This window comes from Eptatretus burgeri, chromosome 3 (assembly GCF_056783735.1).
Source record: "Eptatretus burgeri isolate ZD-2024b chromosome 3, Ebu_testis_v1, whole genome shotgun sequence".
Lineage (NCBI taxonomy): Eukaryota > Metazoa > Chordata > Myxini > Myxiniformes > Myxinidae > Eptatretus > Eptatretus burgeri.
The window spans coordinates 33,327,569-33,349,348 of NC_140963.1; the positions used below are offsets into that span (position 1 = coordinate 33,327,569).

At 41.9% G+C, this 21,780-nt stretch overlaps 1 protein-coding gene across 10 annotated transcripts in view; it reads left to right on the forward strand.

Annotated features, from left to right (window-relative positions):
* The window catches only part of LOC147029651 (zinc finger E-box-binding homeobox 2-like), a 313,528-nt gene that overhangs the window by 99,632 nt on the left and 192,116 nt on the right, over positions 1-21,780 (forward strand). The window contains exon 1 of one of the 10 annotated variants that reach the window (XM_085872857.1): positions 18,715-18,735. The exons of the other annotated variants lie outside the window; for them this stretch is intronic. The gene's annotated coding sequence lies outside the window, so the exon portion shown is untranslated. Of the gene's footprint in view, positions 1-18,714; positions 18,736-21,780 lie in introns of those variants that run through there. 10 annotated transcript variants of the gene reach the window in all.

Here is a 21,780-nt window from a genome sequence, read left to right on the forward strand (position 1 = left end):
ATATATATATTCCCATCACACCTTGCACTGCCCTTCATTTTGTGAAGTGTTCAAAATTCCCTGCAATGCAAACCTTTGTTTAAAGAACACAGTGGCTGCTCTGTGGGCCTAATTAAATGCACCAACTTCAAAGATCAACCCACAAGAAGGTAACGGGCTGGCATTAATTGAATCAAGCTCTGTCCTCTGAGCCGATTTATAAATGAATTAATGAGGGCCTTTGAACATGCTGCAGTTTCCCAACGAGTGGGAGGTTTGTGGGGGAATTTGTCCTAAAGTTGGAATGTTAGCCAGGTGAAATGGTGCAAATTTGTTTTCTCAGTCACAGTCAACCTCAATACTTCTGGAGGGGATGATGTTTGTGATGTGGTGTCTTCCTTATAAGGAAAGCTTTAACATACAATATGAATGAATGGGTTGTTGTTTAAAAAAAACAAAAAAACAGATGTCATCCAGATCACAGTTTAAGATGTAAGGGTTGGCAAGCTAGCCAAGAGGTATGTGCGCTCTCCTCTGGGCTGTCCAGCTATAAATGGTCACCCTGGAGTTTTGCTTGTGTCGCCATACATTATTGTGTATGAAGTCCATCGGAAGGATGTTTATCTGGAGGAGCCATCTGCCAGGACTGGTCGTTGATGCATGTTAAAGACTTCAGGGTGTCCTTCGAGGAGTAGGCGAGTTGTTGCCGGCACCCTGACAAATTACGACTTCCTGTCCTGGGGGAATGCTGTGAAAGCAAGAGCAAACCTCTCAGCATAACTCTTGCCTATGGACTGCTTGGCAGTACTGATGCACTGTTATAGTATGGTACGATGATGATGATGATGATGATGATGATAGGATGCAAATTCGTTTTTTCATCAAATTTATTTTGAACATTAATTACAATTATCTATGATATAAACAAATACTTCAAACTTATTTCAATCATTTACTCCATACAGAGCCTTGCCGGTTTTGCCAAAGCTCGTGTCACAATCCTGGACGGGTCATCATTCTGACAGCAAATCAGGGTAGGAATTTTGAATTTTGCCAGGATGCCAGCGATAGCCCACCTACTCTTCACAAAGCACTGTTTCTTTCAATGGGGGGGGGGAGAACAAGTTTACTATCACCTCTCCGCTCTTGATGATCACCACCTACTCTTCACAAAGCACTGTTTCTTTCAATGGAGGGGGGGAGAACAAGTTTACTATCACCTCTCCGCTCTTGATGATCAATGCGCAGAAGAGGTTTACGTACCACTTTAAGCCATGGCAGCAATCAATCTACCTGTGCTAAAGCTGGGAATTCGCATTAAACGGGCAGTGACTATCATGTGACGGACGATGTCCTTGGGTCAGGATGTGAGATGAATCAAGCTCTAAAGCTCATGAGCACAGAGTCTGGTGAAAAAAAAAAAAAGCAGAGATGCTGCACAGGTCTCTGGAGCTCTGACTTTAAAGATGTGGTTTTCTTTGACCCGTGTGCATCAAAATCGATCAACTCCTCCCAGATTGCTTCGGCAACATGACACAACGTTTGAAAGGTGCTGTGTTTGCGCTGACTCGTAATGCTTCCTATGTAATGTGGTACAGGAACAAGCATCCTTTTATGTCTCGCTGGACAGCGTGTGATTTTTATCTCTCTGCCAGGCAGCTGCCTGTTTGCTATATTTCTTTTGTCACATCAGGGGCATGATGCAGGCCAAGATGTCACGTGACACGGGACAATCTATTTAGCAACTAGTGACATTGATGCAATGTCAATCCTACTTTTTATTTCCCAAGGATTTATTGGTTTGCATTTGTCGAGCAGCAACCACTACCTACCTGATCTTATGATAACAAAAGGCTCAAGCAAAGGAAGGTTTTTGTGGGAGGATGGCTAGGGGGGCAATGGAGGGGGCATCAATTAAATTAATTAATAAAATATTTAATCAGTGGAGTTTTTGAATTGTATTTGAGATGTGAAACCCCATGTAGAAAGTTACACGGTGGTGCTAACTATAGAATAGGAGGCACTAAGGCTCCCAAAATAGCAATATGTTTGATTCAGGTCTGTTACTTAGTACCTTGTCATTTTGGCAAAGCTTGGGTCAGTTTTCAGGTTACAGGTCTTGACCCAGAACAACCTCTGCCATAATCTTGTAAGGTAAATCGAGCTCATGTCTTCCTTAAAATAACTTTTTAAAAGCAGACATTTAAAGTCACAGTATGTGGCTGAGCGCAAGCTCAATACAATCTATCATTAAGACGAGTTGGATGCAACTGAGGCCTTTCTGACCTGCAAACAGATTGCTTACAGTTAAAATGACCCTGCAGTGAATAATCAAGGAAGAAATAAAAAAAAAGCGGTGCAATTTACCAATTGGATCTGAACCTTAGGTATTGTTTTTTTGATCTGGACCAAGAGTTTTTAGTTAAGTTTCAAAGGTACCTGTTGAACACCATGCTGATTGGTAGTCGTGTTGAAATAAGACTACATTTAGTTTCCGTAAGCGAGTCGTGCTGCAGTGGGTAGCTTTGGCCTTACATTACGCATGAGAGTTTATCACTCGTCTCTGGCCTACATCGAAGAAGTAAAAGCAGTGTGATTATTCTGTTAAAGGGTGAAAGGAGAGTGAACAAAAAGGGTGTTTAAAGTGTAAAATATTGTTAACATTCTTTTAAAAAAAGTAAATCAGGAATACCTTGAGAAAATAAAACGCGACAGCATTAGATTAAGTATGCCTGGTGTTGGCTTTATGGTTAGGGTGGTGGGCTTGGGATCCTCGGGTCCTGAGTTCAAATCCTGCTGGACCATTGAATTAATACCAGGTGGGGTTGACTCAGCCTGTCATCATTCCGAGGTCGGCAAAATGAGTACCAGCTTGCTGGGATGATTGAGCCATTCGAGTATCCTGTGTTGGAGTGCTGACCCATTCGGGATTGCGCCCAATAGCCCAGGAGACTGCTTAGCCAGCACCAACGCGCTGCACGGAGTGTGGTCCCAATACAATGGATGGATTAGATTATATATTGCAAAGTAGAAGAGTAAAGGGGCTGCCTGGATGACCGAGAAGTGTCCACACTCACCACTAAGCTGTGTAGCCTGGGTTTGATTCCTGACCAAGCGATAAACTGTCATATTTCATCGGCAGGAAGATTCAATGTGTGTTCCGTCCCTCGAATGGACGTTAAACTGGGAGTCCCGTGGGCCTGCATTAGTTCGTAGACGTTAAAGATCCGAAGGTATCCTTCATGAAGAGTCGGCAAGCTATCACTGGCACACTGAACAAATTACAAATTCCTGCCTAACTACTGCTGGAAAGCAATGGCAAACCACCCAGTGTAACCCTGATGCATCATAATCAGAATCGGAGTACCGTACAGTAAAGAAGGTGTGATGTGTAATGATAATGAGGATAGTACACAAAAAAGAGGAACCAGGGTTTGCTAAAAAGGTACAGGGACATTAAAAAAAGGCTTTAAAAGAAAAATCTGAACTGATATAATAAATGCTGTTGGGAGCTCTGCATTGAAGGGAATATTTTGATTCATGATAGGTGCTTGAAATGAACGAACATCAAGATCCAACTACTTACTAAGTACGTTCAAAAGGCCTCCATTTTGACCCCACGTTCTCCCCTCCTCTTTATCACCTTCCTACTTTCCTTTGTCCAGTCCTTTTTCATTCCCTTCTTTTTTTGGCTTCCAGGGGGTAAGGCTCACATTGGAGCAGAATACACATAATCACACCTTCACATATAGACAAATACATGAGACGACACCACACTTAACTTCAGACAAACAAAGCCTCTGAACTTGTGTGAAGTGACGTCACTTCACAGAGCACTCTGGGTACCAGAGACACCATCGTTTATGACAACATCGCTTTTCTCTCCGCACTCAGTGGGGGCAATTAAGTTAGAATTTCCTCCTCCCCGTGGATGCCAACCCTTGGGGGTTGTTCACACTCTTATCCTTTCAAATGCTGAGCATCAAGCAAGGAAGAAGCTCATGCAATTTTTACTCATTGCCAGGGCTCAGGTCCAGTTGGAATCGAACCTCTGACCTCGCAGCCTCACAGCGGATGCTCTAACCATTATTCCAACCTTCCTCGATTTCCTCAATGACTCCCACTCCCTAATGCTCCGAAAAGATTGCATGAGGGGCTGTAGTTTTTTTTTTTATTATTAGTGGGAGATATTTACTCTCAAATTCGCCGCTATCCGGGGAGAAAAATTCCCAGGAAAAAACCAGCCAAACGTCACTTCAAAGGCATGGCCTACTTTATTTCCGTTTGAATGTGCATCTTTAAAGAATTCTAGAATGTTAGTAAATTGTCATTCGATTGGTCGGCGCTCTCTTGCGTTTGAACGACCTGGCTGTCTTCCTTGTGCTCTGTGAAACACCTCAACAAATTGTTGAAGAATGACCACCAACCTCCTACTGCATTAATTTCTGAAAGAATGTAACACCCCAGTGGTTTTGTTGTGTTTTTAGACACATGAGAGCCAAGGGAACTTTTTTTTTTGGAAGGAACCTTGGTGGTTTCTTTTTCCTTCTTTGCCATGTCATCTGGTGGGACTCCAGCCTTGGGGAGTGAAGGTTCTTAGGGTATGGAAGGGTGGTCAGAGAGTGGAGGGGGACATTGAGGGGTTGAAAATGGAAAGAGGGAAAGGGAATGGGGGGACGGTGCGAGCGTTTTGAGATAAGGGTCGAGGGAAAGCCTTTGTACTGGCACTCTGTATGGTGCCGAACAGTCGCGACAGCGGGAGGCAGGATTGGCGAGTGCCATTGATTCTGGTTGCTGTAAATCGGTGTTGCGTCCTCACATTCGTGCCTGTTCACCTGAAAGTAATGTCTCCCTGGCGGTAATGCCCGTACAGCCCCCGCTCCCTTCTCCCCCAGCTCCCCTGGCCTGGTTGTGTGTGTGTCTGCTTGGTCGCATGGCCTGTTCTGCGGCCTGTCTCTCCGTGGCTCTCTGTGTGAGCGTGGGAACAGACAGCGGGCTGACCCCACCAGGAGGTTGCTGCCGGCAAGTGGTGGCTCTTTATCGGAATCAAAACGGCGGCGTACATCGGCAGGCGACCACGGCGATGAACTGCAGGGCCGTGGAGCAGAGTGCGTTCTAACGAGCCGAGCTGACATGCTTTCCCTTTCAAACGACTGTCCTTTATGTATAATCAAACAAAAATAGGAAACAGCCAACAAAACGGACACCTTTTCACCGAGAGAGTGAAACAAAAAGGTGTGTTTGAAAGAGCGAGAATGGCTAGTTTTGATCACCTTTCATTTTGCACTTAAATTCTGAATTAAAAAAAAAATCTTTTGCACGATTAAGCAGCAAATTTGTTTTCAGATAATTTCTCAGTGCTTTCTGCGGGAAGCAGCCATGCATCGTCTGCCATCGGGCGAAAAGCATACGTGACATCATCACACGTGTGTTTTATAGACTAGTGTAGACCCAAAAGCACGTCGGTGACATCCCATTCATGTGTTTCACGGATCTTCATCAACACAACATGGCGGCCTCCCCAGAAATTCCTGGGAAATTCAGTTAAGTTTTCATTTGTGAATTTCTGATCCATTTTCAATTCCATCAAGACTTGAAAGTGAATTTTTATTTTTTTTTTTACAATCATCAGTTTCTAGTAAATCTTAGTTTTTGGAAATTCAGTTTTTGTTTTTTTTTTACTTTGCGAAGCAGCTCATACAGCAGCTTGGTTTAATTAATCAAATGGAAGTTGAGCAATCCAGAGACTATATGATAGGTGCATAACGAATGTTGTTGTGATTGGTCTATCATAGTTTGTTGGCTTTAGTCATACTTCTGGAACAAGTCATTTTTTTGTCATCACATCGCAATACAGTGGTATCATTCTCTGCTGTAGAGACCCCACCCCACCCAACCCCTTGAGAAATTCCCTAGCAGTATCTATTCTTACCTATCTACAGCAAGCATGCCAAATGTTTCCTGATAAGCAACTAAAAAGACTGTTCTCAGCATGGTGGGAGCAAATGTTCAGGTTGCAGTATCTGTCACGTCGGGCATCCAAAACACATGTTCCCAAACTGCTGAGACAGTGCGGTCAGCCTTGCTGCTCGCTGATAAGCATGTGGCAGCAGTCGGGGCCTCATGGGGTGTAACACTGGGATTCGTCCCTGTTAGGAAAGGAGAAGGACAGCGTCGAGCATTGACACAGATCTCCACTACAGAACCATTCGGACCAGACACGCGGCTCCTTTTATGGACCTGTTTCCGATTAATTTCTCATTAAGTCTTCATTAGCCAAGACAGCTCTTGCAGAATGCTGGAAATCTGAGCCACAATTATTCAATTTTCGATTTATGTTCCCATACACAAAGCTAATTTAGCTTTGGTAGGTCAAATTAAAACCATTTGGGTGCAATCTGCAGCTTACTTGGAGCCTCTGTGACTTCGGGGCCTTGTCCGACAATTGGCTCAGACAAATGGCTCCAAAGTCACTGACGTCTCACGTGTATATAACTTGGATTCAGGTAAGTTTCAAAATTGCCTGCTGCAGGAATTTCCAACCATAATTCATTAAAAAAAAGTTAGAAATGTAATGAAGCTTATGCTGAAATATAAGTTTAAAAAACTGGGCTCGTTAATGTCGTCATACCACAATGACTTGATAACTTTCCATTCTCGAACAAAATATCCTTTAGTGGGATTATTATCAAAGGTATTGCAACAATTTTATTTACAGGACGATGCTTGATCATGCTTCACCCTGATTTGTATCTGAATCATAGGAATGAAATTTAACTCTTCTGGCTTATGGCTAAATTCCTCGACTGATTGAGCAAGCCATCGGCCAAAACGACATTCGGGCCCGGAGTGTCTGGCATACTCGGGGGTGATGTTGGACAACACCCCCATAACCAGCTGTTTGTATTTTCCAGAGCCATAACTAAAAGACATTTGCACAGGTATGAGGAGCAGAACCCTTGCCATGGAACATGCATGAATGCAAGGACAGGAAGTCACTGTGCAGTCTAACAAGTCGCCTTTGTGATATTGACCGTGAAGTGAACACCCTTATGGAGAAACCTTCGTCCAGGGAACTGTTGCTGAATCGCAAACCAACTGCCATACTTTGCAACTCTGCTGGGGGGCTTTGAATCTAGGACTGCATTGCTCCCGCAAAGCTTTTCTTACACTGTTTTCACACCTGGAGTTGTACTTTTCAGCTCCTTCCAATAATCCTTGATTTTTTTTTTTTTATCCCAATCCCAGTTCGGCGTCATAGTGCATTTCGAGTAGTTTGGTTTAATTTCAACGCACCTATTCGTGCACAGGTCACGCTGCATGCACCTGAGCTGTTGAGGGAATGACTATCGCACACGCCTGTTTGAATCCGACAAAATGGCCTCCCCTAACCTCTTCCAAACAAGAGCTTCTCACTTTGACTGAAGTGATATTCAAACATTCCCCTTCCGCTGAAGGGCCTTCCTCGTCAAAGCGTCTTATTGATGGAAACCTGGCCTGCCTGGGAGGGAAAGATGCAATAAAGTTGAAAAATAGAATGTGTGAGCCAAAGACATTGCCCCAAAGGTGCTTACAACCGAAGAAGACCAACTGTGTTCTGATCACAAACAGATGTATCATCGCAAATCCCACCTTCTTCCCATCATGTCAGCCAGATGCATTCACTCTTGTTCAGCTGAAGCAAATAACCGTTTGTTGTCTTGTTCAAGGAAGCCCACTCCCTTTGCCAGCTCTTGGGAAATGTAAGCTCTACCAAAACGAGCCCGCAATCTCGCACTTTGTTGTTCTTCCTCTGTAGTTGGGGTTTTTTTTTTTTATCATGTAAAAAAACAAAAAAATTCTCTCTATTCTCAACACGTACTACATTGATTTATTTTACGTCTTACATTCAACTTTCCTCGTCGCCGCTTGCTTCCCTGTACCATTCAATGTCTGTATTTGTCTTTTAGATAACATATAGCTACTATCTCTTTTTCATTTTGCCCTCCTTAATCAGGTCATGCTTAATCCGGTCATTAAATAAGTTATGCTGCCTTGTATACCCTGCCCCCCCTCTTATCTTTAATTACTCTCAGCTTCTTTATTATGAAAACCTATTTTCATTTCATCAGTCAACCTTTCTCCATTTGTGTTTGATTGTACAATCGACACGAAGAAACGCGTCGCCAGTAACCCTAACAAAGCTTCTAACCTAGTAAGTGAGCAGATTACGGATGAAGGAAGCCATTGAAGACGCGGAATTATTCGTGGATTTAGGAGAGAGATGTTCTCATTGCTTTACTCGATCTTTATTATGCCAATGCTTCTTTCCGTCATCTCGCGCACTCCCACCAGGAATAAAGTTTAAGGCACGAGCCCACACAATGAGGCATTTCTTCAGCTGAGATTTTAAGTGATTACTAGGCAGCTCATAACTGCTCAGCCATTTCGTTCAAAGCACGCTCTCCTAATTCTGGCAGGCCCAGCTTCATGGCTGCATCTCTCCTCTGCCAAGACCTGCTGCACAACCCCACAGAATGATGTAGAAATTGCGTTTCACAGGTCAAACGCAATTAGAATCCATAAATAATGTCAGCGCATTTTTGAAGAGCATCTGTTGTAACCCTTTGCCTGCAAACATTTGAAATTCACTTATTTTTTTTTATTTTTTTTGATCGATGCTTCATATTACACCTGTTGGCCCACCTTGGTGTCCGAATTACCATCTCTGATACCACGCGATGGGTTAATAAAGCAGGAATTCGACACACGCACATATTGGCTTGAAACTTCGACACGAGGTTTAAATCAAGGCTCTTCTCCTGATTGTTAAAAGGTGCACAACGTTAGAGGCATTTTTGGCTAATCTTTTCCGACGTACAATTCCCAAACCGTAGGTATTGGCAGGCGTGTGCCTGATTGAGCAAGGTAATTGCTTGAGTCACGTAACCACTAGGGAGGAGTTCAATAAAGCAGCCAATGAATAGGAAAAAATGTTGTTTTGTCATATTTCCTTAATCCCCCCCCCCCAATCCCATGCCAACCCCCCTCCAATTTTTCTTGCGTTCCCAACTGGTAGAGCTTGTGCTGAGCTCTTGTTGATTTGCACAATACATCCTGCAGAATTGCATGGATAGATTGACCTGAAACAAGTCTCAGCGCTGCTTTATATTGTATCCAATCAAACAGAGTCGAGAGGATGGTACCTTCAGAAAATGTGTGAAAGAAAGCATCCCGACTCAGGTGCAAAATGTTGTTGCTTTATTTCACATTTTTCAAAATAACATTGAACGGTTTATAAGGGAAGTATGGAACTGCAAGAATGTGCAACTGGTTTGTTCAACTTTATACGCGTACCTCATTCAGTCATATTTATACTTTTACTCAGTCATATTCAGTCATATAAAGGTATTATGAATACCTCGTTCTTACAACTTTTTGAATCCCCCACATAACATAGAAGTAAGACTGAGAATCCATACATTGGTGTAAGATAAATTTGTGGAATAATTGTTTAATTGTGTCAGTTGTGGACTTTATATGTAATATTCCGCTGCACGTTTGAAAGTCGTACCTTGATTAGGGGTGTTGGGTGTTGTTGTTAAAGACCGGCAAAAATATCAACTACGTTTGGTAATAAGTGAAACTTTGATGACGCAATTACGCGCACATATGATGCCATTCTAAATGGGGCTAAGGTAATATCAAGGCAGACCCAGGAGGTCTTCAAGTTTGCAGTTTTCCTCGATGATCATGGTGCAGGAATGTACATTGCACATTTAGGAACCCAATAATCAACCAGGGCATCTCCCAGACTGCTCGTATTTGCAAACATGCTACATAAGTATACAAAACGAAGACAGGCATGCCGAGAAGTTTTTTTTTTTTAAACTTTCAATTTGAGGCATCTGTATTTTTAATATGCTTAGTACATGTCATCCATAGAAACTGTTAATGTGGCATCGCTTTTCCCAAAAGAGGGCGTTCATCTTGATGCGAGTATAGATTTAAGTGATCCCGCAGTCGTATCCGCTACATCACTGTCTCAGCAACACTCGCTACACCTTGAGAGAACAGAAAGCAGTAACAGCTGAGGACGAGTAATGATATAGACCAGTAGGCAGGAGTTTATAATCCACTGATGATGTCAGCACGTATTGGCATCCACTAAGAAGTGCTAATAGATGGGGCATCAGACTTAACATCCCTTTGGTAAAATACCATACATTTGACGCAATGTTGCCTGCGAAGCATCAGACATCAGTTTGTAGCTGGAACTTATTTCAATGGAATCAAATCCACATTACACAATTCAGAGGTGGGTGGAGTACACCGCTCAACTATCCTGCCAGTCTGATGCTTCTCACATATCAATATATTCTGGATATAACGAACCACAACCTTAAAGTATTGCTTCAAACTTTGATTTGAATGATAAAATGTGAACTTTTCTTCAAGCAATTTTATCAGGTAATATTTAAAATCAGATTATTGATGAGGATGACTTATTGGAACAAAGTTCTTTCGATGTAAGTATGTGTAGTCAGAAAAACGTAGAAGACTAGAATGGCACTCGGTAGAGCGCATACCTCCACCACATAATGCCTGATCCACGAAAACCCATCGGGCCCAATACATTTTTGAGATATCATGCTATATGGTGCTATGTCGTTTTTAGCCCTATCTCTCAATGGTGAAGAATCACCCTATGAATTAAATAATTCTCGTATCCGGATCCAGATTCAGATCTTCACCAAAATCGAACCAATTCGTCGTTGCTACATTCCCAACCTGTCCACCAAGTTTCAACCAAATCTGTACACAACTTTTTGAGATATCATGGTATGTATCAGTTTAGCATGATCTCTGGATGCTGAAGAATTCTTCTTCTTCTCCTTCTTTCGGCTGCTCCCGTTAGGGGTCGCCACAGTGGATCATCCGTATGATCATATACTGATCATACGGATCATCCGTATGATCATATACTGATCATATACATAACAGCATACTGATTTGGCACAGGTTTTACGCCGGATGCCCTTCCTGACGCAACCCTGGTCGCCTCTTACGACACAGGGATAAGGATTGGGTTTCGCCATGATTCCAGGCTGCCCTACACCCTCTCATGGCGCGGCCCAGCGCAGAGCAGAGCTCCCGTCCTCAAGCGATCCTCCAACCCAAGCCTCCAAGTAGCCGTATTATAGGTGCATGCCACTACACCTGGTCAGATGGTGAAGAATCACTTTAAAAATTATAGTAGCCGATCAGGATTCGGATCTTCACCAATATTGAACCAATTCTTCCTTGTCACACACCCAACATGTCCACCAAGTTTTGTCCGAATCCGCCCACAACTTTTTGAGATATCCTGCACACAAACAGACAGAAAGGAGTGAAAACATAACCTCCTTCCACCTCCGGTGGTGGAGGTAACCAGAAGGGCACTCTTCAACATCACGACATTGCCAGATATACGTCTACCCAAATTATTACATCTTCATACATACTTGTACCAAGTTTCATAAAAATCCCTGAACATAGATTTAAATTAGTAAATATTTTCTCCTGCCAGAACATGCGTCCGATCAGGTTGAAATTTAAAACATATATTCCCCATGACTACTAGATCCTAATTTTGATGTTTCACGTCGATTGATGAAGTGGTTCAAGAGAAAGAATTTTTAAAGGATTTTTGTTCAATCCAATATCGATTCCAGACCATGTGACCTATTAATTATTCGTGAACACCCTGGTATAACCAAGGCTTGGGGGAACATGTGGGTAAAGTTTCCCCTCAAACTGTCAAGCCCTTCTGGAAAAGAAGATTTTAAAGGTTTATTCTTCAAAAAAAATCATTGCTGCGAACCCATGTGACCTATGATGTCATAGGTAGAGAATGTTTTGTTCCTCATGAATAGGTGATCATATTTGTAAAGTTTTGCCTTGATCTGTTCAGCCATTTCAGAGAAGAAGATTTTTGAAGGTTTCTATGTTAAAAACAATATTTCTGCCAAACCATGTGACCGATGACGTCAATTCCTCTCCCCACCCCTCCCTCCCACCAATTCAATTTAGCACCAGATGACCCTCAAAAGTTTTCATACTGATCGGATAAAGCGTTCGATGTATGCAATTATGACGTCATAACAAAGCCACTTATGACATCATCAAAAAATCACATTCCCCATGCAAAGTACTTGACATGTGCCAAGTTTCAATTTTTCCCACGGAGTGGTTTCAGGGATACAGAGGTCCAAATTTTTCCTTTTTTCCAACATGGCTGCCATACCACATGACCTATGACATCATATTTACACAAGCATTCAACATGAGTCGTCACACCGATGGTGAAAATTTTGTGTCAATTGGATAAGCGGTTGCAGAGAAAATTAGCATGGACGGACATACGTATGTACGGAAGGACAGACAACCCGAAAACATAATGCCTCCAGCAACTTTGTCAGTGGAGGCATAAATATAGGGACAATACCCCTGGGCACTCACCTGGTAGAATAATGATACTAAGGAGGAAGGCATTGTGGGACGGGATCAGCAAAATGTACCAATAAACCAATGTTATAGCAAATACCTATTTTGGGGGGCAACCCCCTACCCCCACCCCCACCATATAATGCCTTGGACCCAGACTTTTTTAATCCCATGAACAAACTTTGGTACATCATGGATGATTGAAGGTTTGTGGTCAAATTTCATTAAAACTGGGTGTGTAGTTTTGGAGAAGAAAGTAAATACATATTTTGGTTGGCAACCCCCACCCACCCCCCGCCCCCCGCCCACCCCCGTACATCCCCTTAGACCCGGATTTTTTTAATATTGTGTACAATCTTTTCTATATGACAGGTGATGAAGGTTGTAGACAAGTTTCATCGCAACTGTGAGTGTTTCTCAGAAGAAAGCAAATACCTATTTTGGAGGGGGCAACCCCCCCCACCATAAACTCCCTCCAGAGACCCCCTCAGACCCTCATTTTTTAATGTCATGAACAAGCTTTGGTACATCATGGGTGGTGAAGGTTGTGGTCAAGTTTCATTGGAATCGTATGTGTAGTTTCAGAAAAGAAGGTGCAAGTGTTTGTGGACGGACAGACGGACGGCGCGCCATCCCATAAGCTCACTGGAACTATGTTCCAGGTGAGCTAAAAATGGCTGGCCCAATCTCCATCTAAAACTTGCATATGTGCTGGACATACCCAGGGTCAGGTCAAGGGCATAAACCCCACCCCAAATCCCCCCTCCCCCACTCAGAAATGCTGGATATCTGAATGTGTAAGTCTGAAAATCATAGAAAGAAATTGGCTGGCCAAACGTGGTGTGGGTACCCAGGGTTCGGGCATGGTTGGAACCCCCCCCCCCCCCCACACAAGGCATTTCTCCATGTGTTTGTGTGTGTAGATCTGAAAATCATAGAAAAAAACCTCTGCGCCAATCTCCATCAGATTTTGCATACGTGCTGGGGGTTCTCAGTGTCAGGTCATCAGCTAACCCCACCCCCTACCCCCCCCCCCCCCAACCGAGAGTGGGCGTGCAGGAATTTGTCATTCAATATCAACTGTGACTACTCGCCTACTCTTTACGAAGGACACCGTGAGATCTTTAACGGCCACGAACTAATGCAGGCAGATGGGACATCCACTTTAACGTCCATCTGAGAGACGGCACACATTGATAGGATCACCCTGCCTGTGGAACACCAGGATGACTGTTTGTAGCTGGGTCGGAATTCCAACCCAGGCAAAACAGCTTAGAGACGAGTGTGTGTACCTCGAGGCTACCCAGCCAGCTCGATTTTCAGTGTTAGATACTTATTCATGAATGAAGACCTCAAGGGAATCTCCATTTCGTGAAATGATCTACTCGGAGAGATAAAGAATGTAAACTTCAATATATATATATATATATATATATATATATACTCAGCCTGTCATCCTTCCGAGGTCGGCGAAATGAGTACCAGTATACTGGGCCGGTGTATACCCCGGTTAAAATAGGTGTACCATATTAAAATAGGTGGTAAGAGGCGACCAGGGTTGCGTCAGGAAGGGCATCCGGCGTAAAACATGTGCCAAATCACTATGCGGATCATACGGATGATCTGCTGTGGCGACCCCTAACGGGAGCAACCGAAAGAAAAAGAAGAAATATATATATATATATATATATATATATATATATATATATATATATATATATGCAAATATATATATATATGCAAATATATATATATATATATATATATATATATATATATATATATATATATATATATATATATATATATATATATATATATATATATATATATATATATATATATATATATGCAAATATATATATATATATATATATATATATATATATATATATGCAAATATATATATATACAAATATATATATATATATATGCAAATATATATATATATATATATATATATATATATGCAAATATATATATATATATATATATATATATATGCAAATATATATATATATATATATATATATATATATATATATATATATATATATATATATATATATGTATGTATATATCAAAGGGCGGAGGAGCTCCTTGTGAGCCAACGGCCATCCATATCTAGTGCCCAACTGTGTCTGCGGACGTCCTCCTGCAGTTGGGTTACTTCTTATTAGGAGGTTGGTGGCAGGATTTGCACTCCAGCCACCGTAAAACGCTTCATTCCGCAAAACGCAAAAACGCTAAAAAATCTGAAAACCCACTCCGTGGGAGTACCTCCTGTGCAGCTTCCCTTCGCAGGGCAGCTCACCGGATGATGGGATTGGGGCAAAGCCTTCGGGACCCCCAATCTTTGATAGGAGGGAAACCACGGGGTAACATCCCTGGGTCAGATTGCGGGAGAGTGTGTCGGAGTGGTGCTGAGGTGTCGTCCACCAGACGGCGGTCTCCTTGGGTTAACCTGAGGCGGTCCCTTCGGGTGGGTGCCTGGAATGTCCTATCCCTAAGAGAGGATGATCACCTGTCTCTGTTATCATCTGAGCTCAAGCGTTTGGACATCGGGATTGCAGCTCTCTCTGAGGTTCGGAGACCGGATTGCGGCGAGATAATGGTGGGTGGTTACACCTACTATTGGTCTGGTCGCTCTGATGGTTACCATACCCAAGGAGTTGCTGTAGCTGTGTCCAATAAGCTGACCCCAATGATAATTGAGGTAACACTGGTCAACGAGCGTATTATGAGATTAAGGATTCGTCACTCCTTAGGTGTCATTTCCCTGGTCTCTATTTATGCTCCGACTGAGGCGAGTGATCTTACCGTGAAGGATGCATTCTACGCCACACTCGAGTCTGTGGTTGATCAGTGCCCCAGACGAGATACACTTCTAGTCTTGGGGGATTTCAATGCATCGACTGGAACTGATAGGGATGGTTATGAGGTGTGTGTTGGTCCCCATGGGTCAGGAACTATGAACCAGAATAGCACTAAGTTCCTTGACTTTGCAAGAAGTCATGGACTTAGGGTGGCTGGTTCATGGTTTCAGCGCCCACAAGCTCATCGCTGGACTTGGTATTCCAACGCTGGCGGTGTGGCAAAGGAGATTGACCATGTCCTCATTGACGGTCGTTGGAGGATGATCCAGAACTGCAGGGTCTACCGGAGTGCTCAGTTCCTCAATACTGACCACAGGCTTGTTGTAGCAACTCTAAAGCTGCACCTTAAATCCTGGAGAATGGTACCATCCCAGCCTAGGCTGGATGTTGCCAAGCTCAGGGATGAGAGAGTAGCTGAGGAGTTTGCGAACAGGCTGAGTGGACACTTGGGGGTCTGGGTGCTTTGGGGGTCCTGAAGAGTTGTGGAGCACCTTCAAGACCACCGTCCTTGATGTTGCCGGTGGATGCCTTGGAGTTCACCGCAGGGCAAAGAAGAATTTTGTCTCTCAAGGGACACTGGATACCATTGACCAGAGTCGCAGGGCCAGGCTGAATGGCAGAGCTGAGCTGTTCAGGGAGCTGAGGCGTAAAACTGTACGTGCACTGAGGGTGGACAAGGAGGCCTATGTGCGAGGAATCTGTGAGGGGTAGAGCATCACCTGTGGACAGGTGATTCTCATCCCGCTTACAGGGGAATTCGCGCATTACGTTCATCCAAGCCCATCCCTCGGAGCACTGCAGTTCGAGCAGAGAGTGGTAGGCTCTTGACAGAGGAGTCTGAAGTGAAGGCCCGCTGGGCCGGTTACTTTGAGCGGTTGTACCAGGCTGATCCCCCAACTGTCGAGTTGGACGTCAAGGGTGTTACAATCCCTGTTGCTGACCCTCGAATCAACTGTGGTCCACCATCGCTTGTGGAAACACGGGCTGCGGTGAACCAGTTGAAACGGGGCAAAGCTCCAGGGATCTGTGGCATCCATGCTGAACTTCTCAAGGCTGGTGGAAATGCTGCACTCGCGTCGTTGCATGCAGTTTTGTGCTCTGCCTGGAACACAGGCATCATCCCAACTGACTGGAAGAGGGGCCTTGTTGTCCCTCTCTGGAAAGGGAAGGGTGATCGCCAAGACTGCAACAACTACCGAGGGGTGACGCTGCTCTCAGTGCCGGGCAAGGTCTTTGCTCGGATAATTCTTGATAGGGTTCGCCACCATCTGCTTGAGCACCAGCGTCCAGAGCAGTCAGGCTTTACACCAAAGAGGTCAACGATTGACCGTATCCTTGCTCTTCGTGTCCTCACTGAACGCAGACGAGAGTTTCGGCAGGGGCTGCTTGCAGCCTATGTTGATCTCTGTAAAGCGTTCGATTCAGTGAATCGGGATGTCCTCTGGAGGATTCTTGGTCTTCGTGGGGTGCCACCGAAACTGATCGATCTGATGTCTGAACTCTACTCTGGTACTGAGAGTGCTGTGAAGTGTGGTGGTACCGCCTCTGACTTATTTCCAGTTGTTACTGGAGTTCGTCAGGGATGTGTACTTGCCCCCACACTTTTCAGCACTTGTATGGACTGGATTTTTGGGAGGATGTCGGAGAGATCAAGTTGCGGTGCATCGTTTGGCAATGTCAAGATCTCGGACCTTGATTTTGCAGATGATGCAGTCATCTTTGCGGAGACTTTAGACATCCTCTTGGGGGCCCTCGAGGTGCTGAATGAGGCGTCGGAGCCGTTGGGATTACGGATTTCTTGGGTCAAAACAAAGATCCAGGCTTTCGGTGACATCTTGGATGCTGCTGTCCTGTCTGTGTCTGTTTGTGGTGAGGATGTTGAGGTCGTGGATAGATTCACTTACCTTGGCAGTGATATTCATGTCTCCGCAGGTTGTGAGCCGGAGGTCAATAGACGTCTGGGTCGGGCCTGGGAGTCATGGATTCACTGGATCATGGGGTGTGGCGCTGCCGGTACCTGTGCGGGAGGACGAAAGTCCGAGTCTTCAGGTCCTTGGTACTTCCAGTCTTGCTCTATGGGTGCGAGACTTGGACTTTGACCAAGGATCTGAGACGGAGACTTAATTCCTTTGGTACCAGGTCTCTTCGGAGAATCCTTGGCTATCGCTGGTCGGATTTTGTGTCCAACGAGCGGTTGCTGAGAGAGACTCGGATGAGATTTGTTACCTGCATAGTCCGTGAGCGTCAGCTGCGGCTGTATGGACATGTGGCTCGTTTTCCTGACGCTGATCCTGCTCACCGGATTCTCTCAGCGAGGGAGTCTCATGAGTGGAGGAGGCCAGTGGGCCGACCACGTGCCTCATGGTTGCAGCAGGTTGACCATCATCTCAAGGAGATGGGGATGGGCCTGGCATCTGCCTGGGGGATGGCCAGACGGAGGCCCCTGGAGTACCGGCGGAAAGTGGACGCAGCGACGCGCTGTTCTGGCACATGCTCCCATACCTGACCTGATATGCATATATATATATATATATATATATATATATATATATATGCAAATATATATATATATATATATATATATATATATATATATATATATATAAATATATATGCATATATATATATATATATATATATATATATATATATATATAAATATATATGCATATATATATATATATATATATATATATATATATATATATATATATGCAAATATATATATGCAAATATATATATATATATATATGCAAATATATATATATATATATATATATATATATATATATATATGCAAATATATATATATATATATATGCAAATATATATATATATATATATATATGCAAATATATATATATATATATATATATATATATATATATATATATATATATATATGCAAATATATATATTTATATATATATATTTATATATATATTTATATATATATATATATTTATATATATATATATATATATATATATATATATATATATATATATATATATATATATATATATATATATATATATATATATATATATATATATACATACACACATTCACATCCTGAGATAAATGGTTCTTTCCTCTTGATATTGCTTCTACTTTTTCATATTGAAACCCTCATAAGGTGTGCCTTCGAGCTGAGAAACAAAGTCTAAATTGTCGTTTTCTGGCAGTGGAATGTTACTGCAGTATTACCCATATTATTGCCATGTAAAAACATTGTCACTTCCAGTAAGGGTCACAGTACTTACTGGGTGTCTCATTTGTCTCTTTATTTTAGACCTTTAGCTGGTGCAGGTCATTGTAACCCGTGTCATCATCATATTATTTTCACCACTCGGAGGAGAGCTCCATATCCATTGCTCAGCAACGTATCTTGCCACCACATGGAATTAAGGTCTGATCACTCACTCCACCCTCTGTTTTGGTCTTAAGTAATAATTTGAATCTGAAATCAAGTCTATGCTTATTCCGATGACTCATTAAGAATGGTTATTGATGACTCATTGTTGATTTAGATCTTTTCAAATTGGTGCAACTGAATGCTACTCTTAAGGTTGGAATCCGATCCTGGTCTGTATCGTATTATGTGGGATGTTCAAAAAAGTTATCAGACTGAGACATTCAAAATTAATCCAAGAAACATTTTTTTTACTAAATGTCTACATATATATATATATATATATATATATATATATATATATATATATATATATATATATATATATATATATATATATATATATATATATATATATATATATATATATATATATATATATATATATATATATATATATATATATATATCCTGGTGTTGGCGCAGTGGTTAGGGCAGCGGCTTGGGATCCAAAAGGTCCTGAGTTCAAGCCCCGTTGGGCCACTGAATTAATACACCAGGGGGTTGACTCAGCCTGTCATCCTTCCGAGGTCGGCGAAATGAGTACCAGTGTACTGGGCCGGTGTATACCCCGGTTAAAATAGGTGTACCATATCCCTGTGTCGTAAGATGCGACCAGGGTTGCGTCAGGAAGGGCATCCGGCGTAAAACATGTGCCAAATCACTATGCGGATCATGCGGATGATTCGCTGTGGCGACCCCTAACAGGGAGCAGCCAAAAGAAGAAGAAGAAGATATATATATATATATATATATATATATATATATATATATATATATATATATATATATATTAATACCTAGAACGGAACTTGGAAGAGCATATACAGTACCTCCACCAGGCTGAACAGTTTACATGTTGTATCCCTCTGATAGGCCGGATCTGGATCGGAACCTTCAACAAAATCGAATCGGCTTGTTCTTGTCAACTAACCAACTCATCCACCTAGTTTCATCATAACTCGTCCACAACTTTGAGACATCATGCTACAGTATATTACGTTTTTGGCCACATCTCTCAATGGTGAAGAAGCACTTGTAAAATTTTAAAAGTTCTCGTATCTGGATCCGAATTCAAATCTTCACCAAAATCGAATTGATTTGTCCGTGTCACACAACTAACCGGTCCACAAAGTTTCATCCGAATCTGTCCATAACCTTTTCAGACATCCTGTTCAAAGACAAACAGACAGATGGGTGAAAACATAAGGGTCGCCCACCTTCAGTGGCGGAGGTAATTTTTAAAAAGCTGTTTCTTTTCCAATTATATAAGCATTTTGATAAATATAATAGTTTCAGTTTCATGGACCATTGTGAGTAATCTCCGTTCTAATAATTTTTTGAACGCACCTCATATCTCTTGATATGTGCAGTCACTTGTTTGAATGTTCATAGAATGTAAAGTAAAGGTGACACCTCACAAGACGTTGTTTATTCCATATCATCACGTTTAGTGCAAAGCGCAAAAGACGTGGACATGTACAGATCAGGTAACATGCAATTTTTCTTCTTCTGCATATTGACGTTTCATATAGAATATTCAATTAACAAGACTCATAAGATTAGGAAAAATGAGATAACATTGTATTCTGTCAGCTTGAATCAACTACAAACTTGTTGATAACTCATTATCTCCTGCACAGATGAGAGTTTAGGGTTATCCATGAATTTTCTTTTCACATACAATTTACAATTACGCCTGCTCTATTGGTTGGATTAACACATTGTGTGTGTATTGAACTATCCACTAAACTAGATGTGTAGGAAACAATGTCCAATCTAACCTTCACACAAATAAACAAAGTTACCATGTAAATAAACTATATTTGTCATTTAAAAAAAACTATTTGTATAGAGCAAAATACTTTGTATTTATTGTTACATGCTCTCGTTGACGAGGTTATAAGGCTCGTCTTATTTATTAAATAGCATTTTTAATCGAAGACTTTGATTGAGACAGGCAGCGAAACTTTCCCACACCATTGTCTGCATGTACAACTCAAGGGGCAACAAGGTGGGACAACATGGAAATGTTGTGAAAGGTGAGGCAAGATACGCCCACTCGACCCTACTCCCACCTACAACCTCCTTGGTCATATATATATATATATATATATATATATATATATATATATATATATATATATATATATATATATATATATATATATATATATATATATATATATATATATATATATAGCCTGGTTTTGGTGCAGTGGTTAGGGCAGCAGCTTGGGATCCAAAAGGTCCTGAGTTCAAGCCCCGTTGGGCCACTGAATTAATACACCGGGGGGTTGACTCAGCCTGTCATCCTTCCGAGGTCGGCGAAATGAGTACCAGTGTACTGGGCCGGTGTATACCCCGGTTTAAACAGGTGTACCATATCCCTGCGTTTTAAGAGGCGACCAGGGTTGTGTCAGGAAGGGCATCTAGCGTAAAACATGTGCCAAATCCCTATGCGGATCATACAGATGATCCGCTGTGGCGACCCCTAAAGGGAGCAGCCGAAAGAAGAAGACATATATATATATATATATATATATATATATATATATATATATATATATATATATATATATATATATATATATATATATACACACACACAAGTGGGGTATGCTTACACATTGTAAGCTATAATGAAGCATGGTTCCACATTGCCTTGGGTCACTCACCTGCATTTGTTGTTTTTTTCATTTATTTATATTTTCATTTTCAGATGCTTTGCAATGGTTCTCTGATTTTTCCCTGGGGTATCGGCTTCGATTTTCGTCGGCACACAAAATTTCAGCTTTTATATCACCCGGAAGATACCGGACATTCATATCAGAGAGTCAGTGGTTGGAATAAGCTTTATATATTAGTTATATATGCAGGTAATTAGCTTGAGTACAAGGAAAAGGTCTGTTTGACCATCTTTCCTGTTTTAGGAACAACAATCCAGTAAAGTGTCTAAATCGATATCCCCTTTAAATGGAAGTATTGTTTCTTGTTGACAACTCAATTATTTCAATCGTACTCTACTCTAAAAGGAATTAT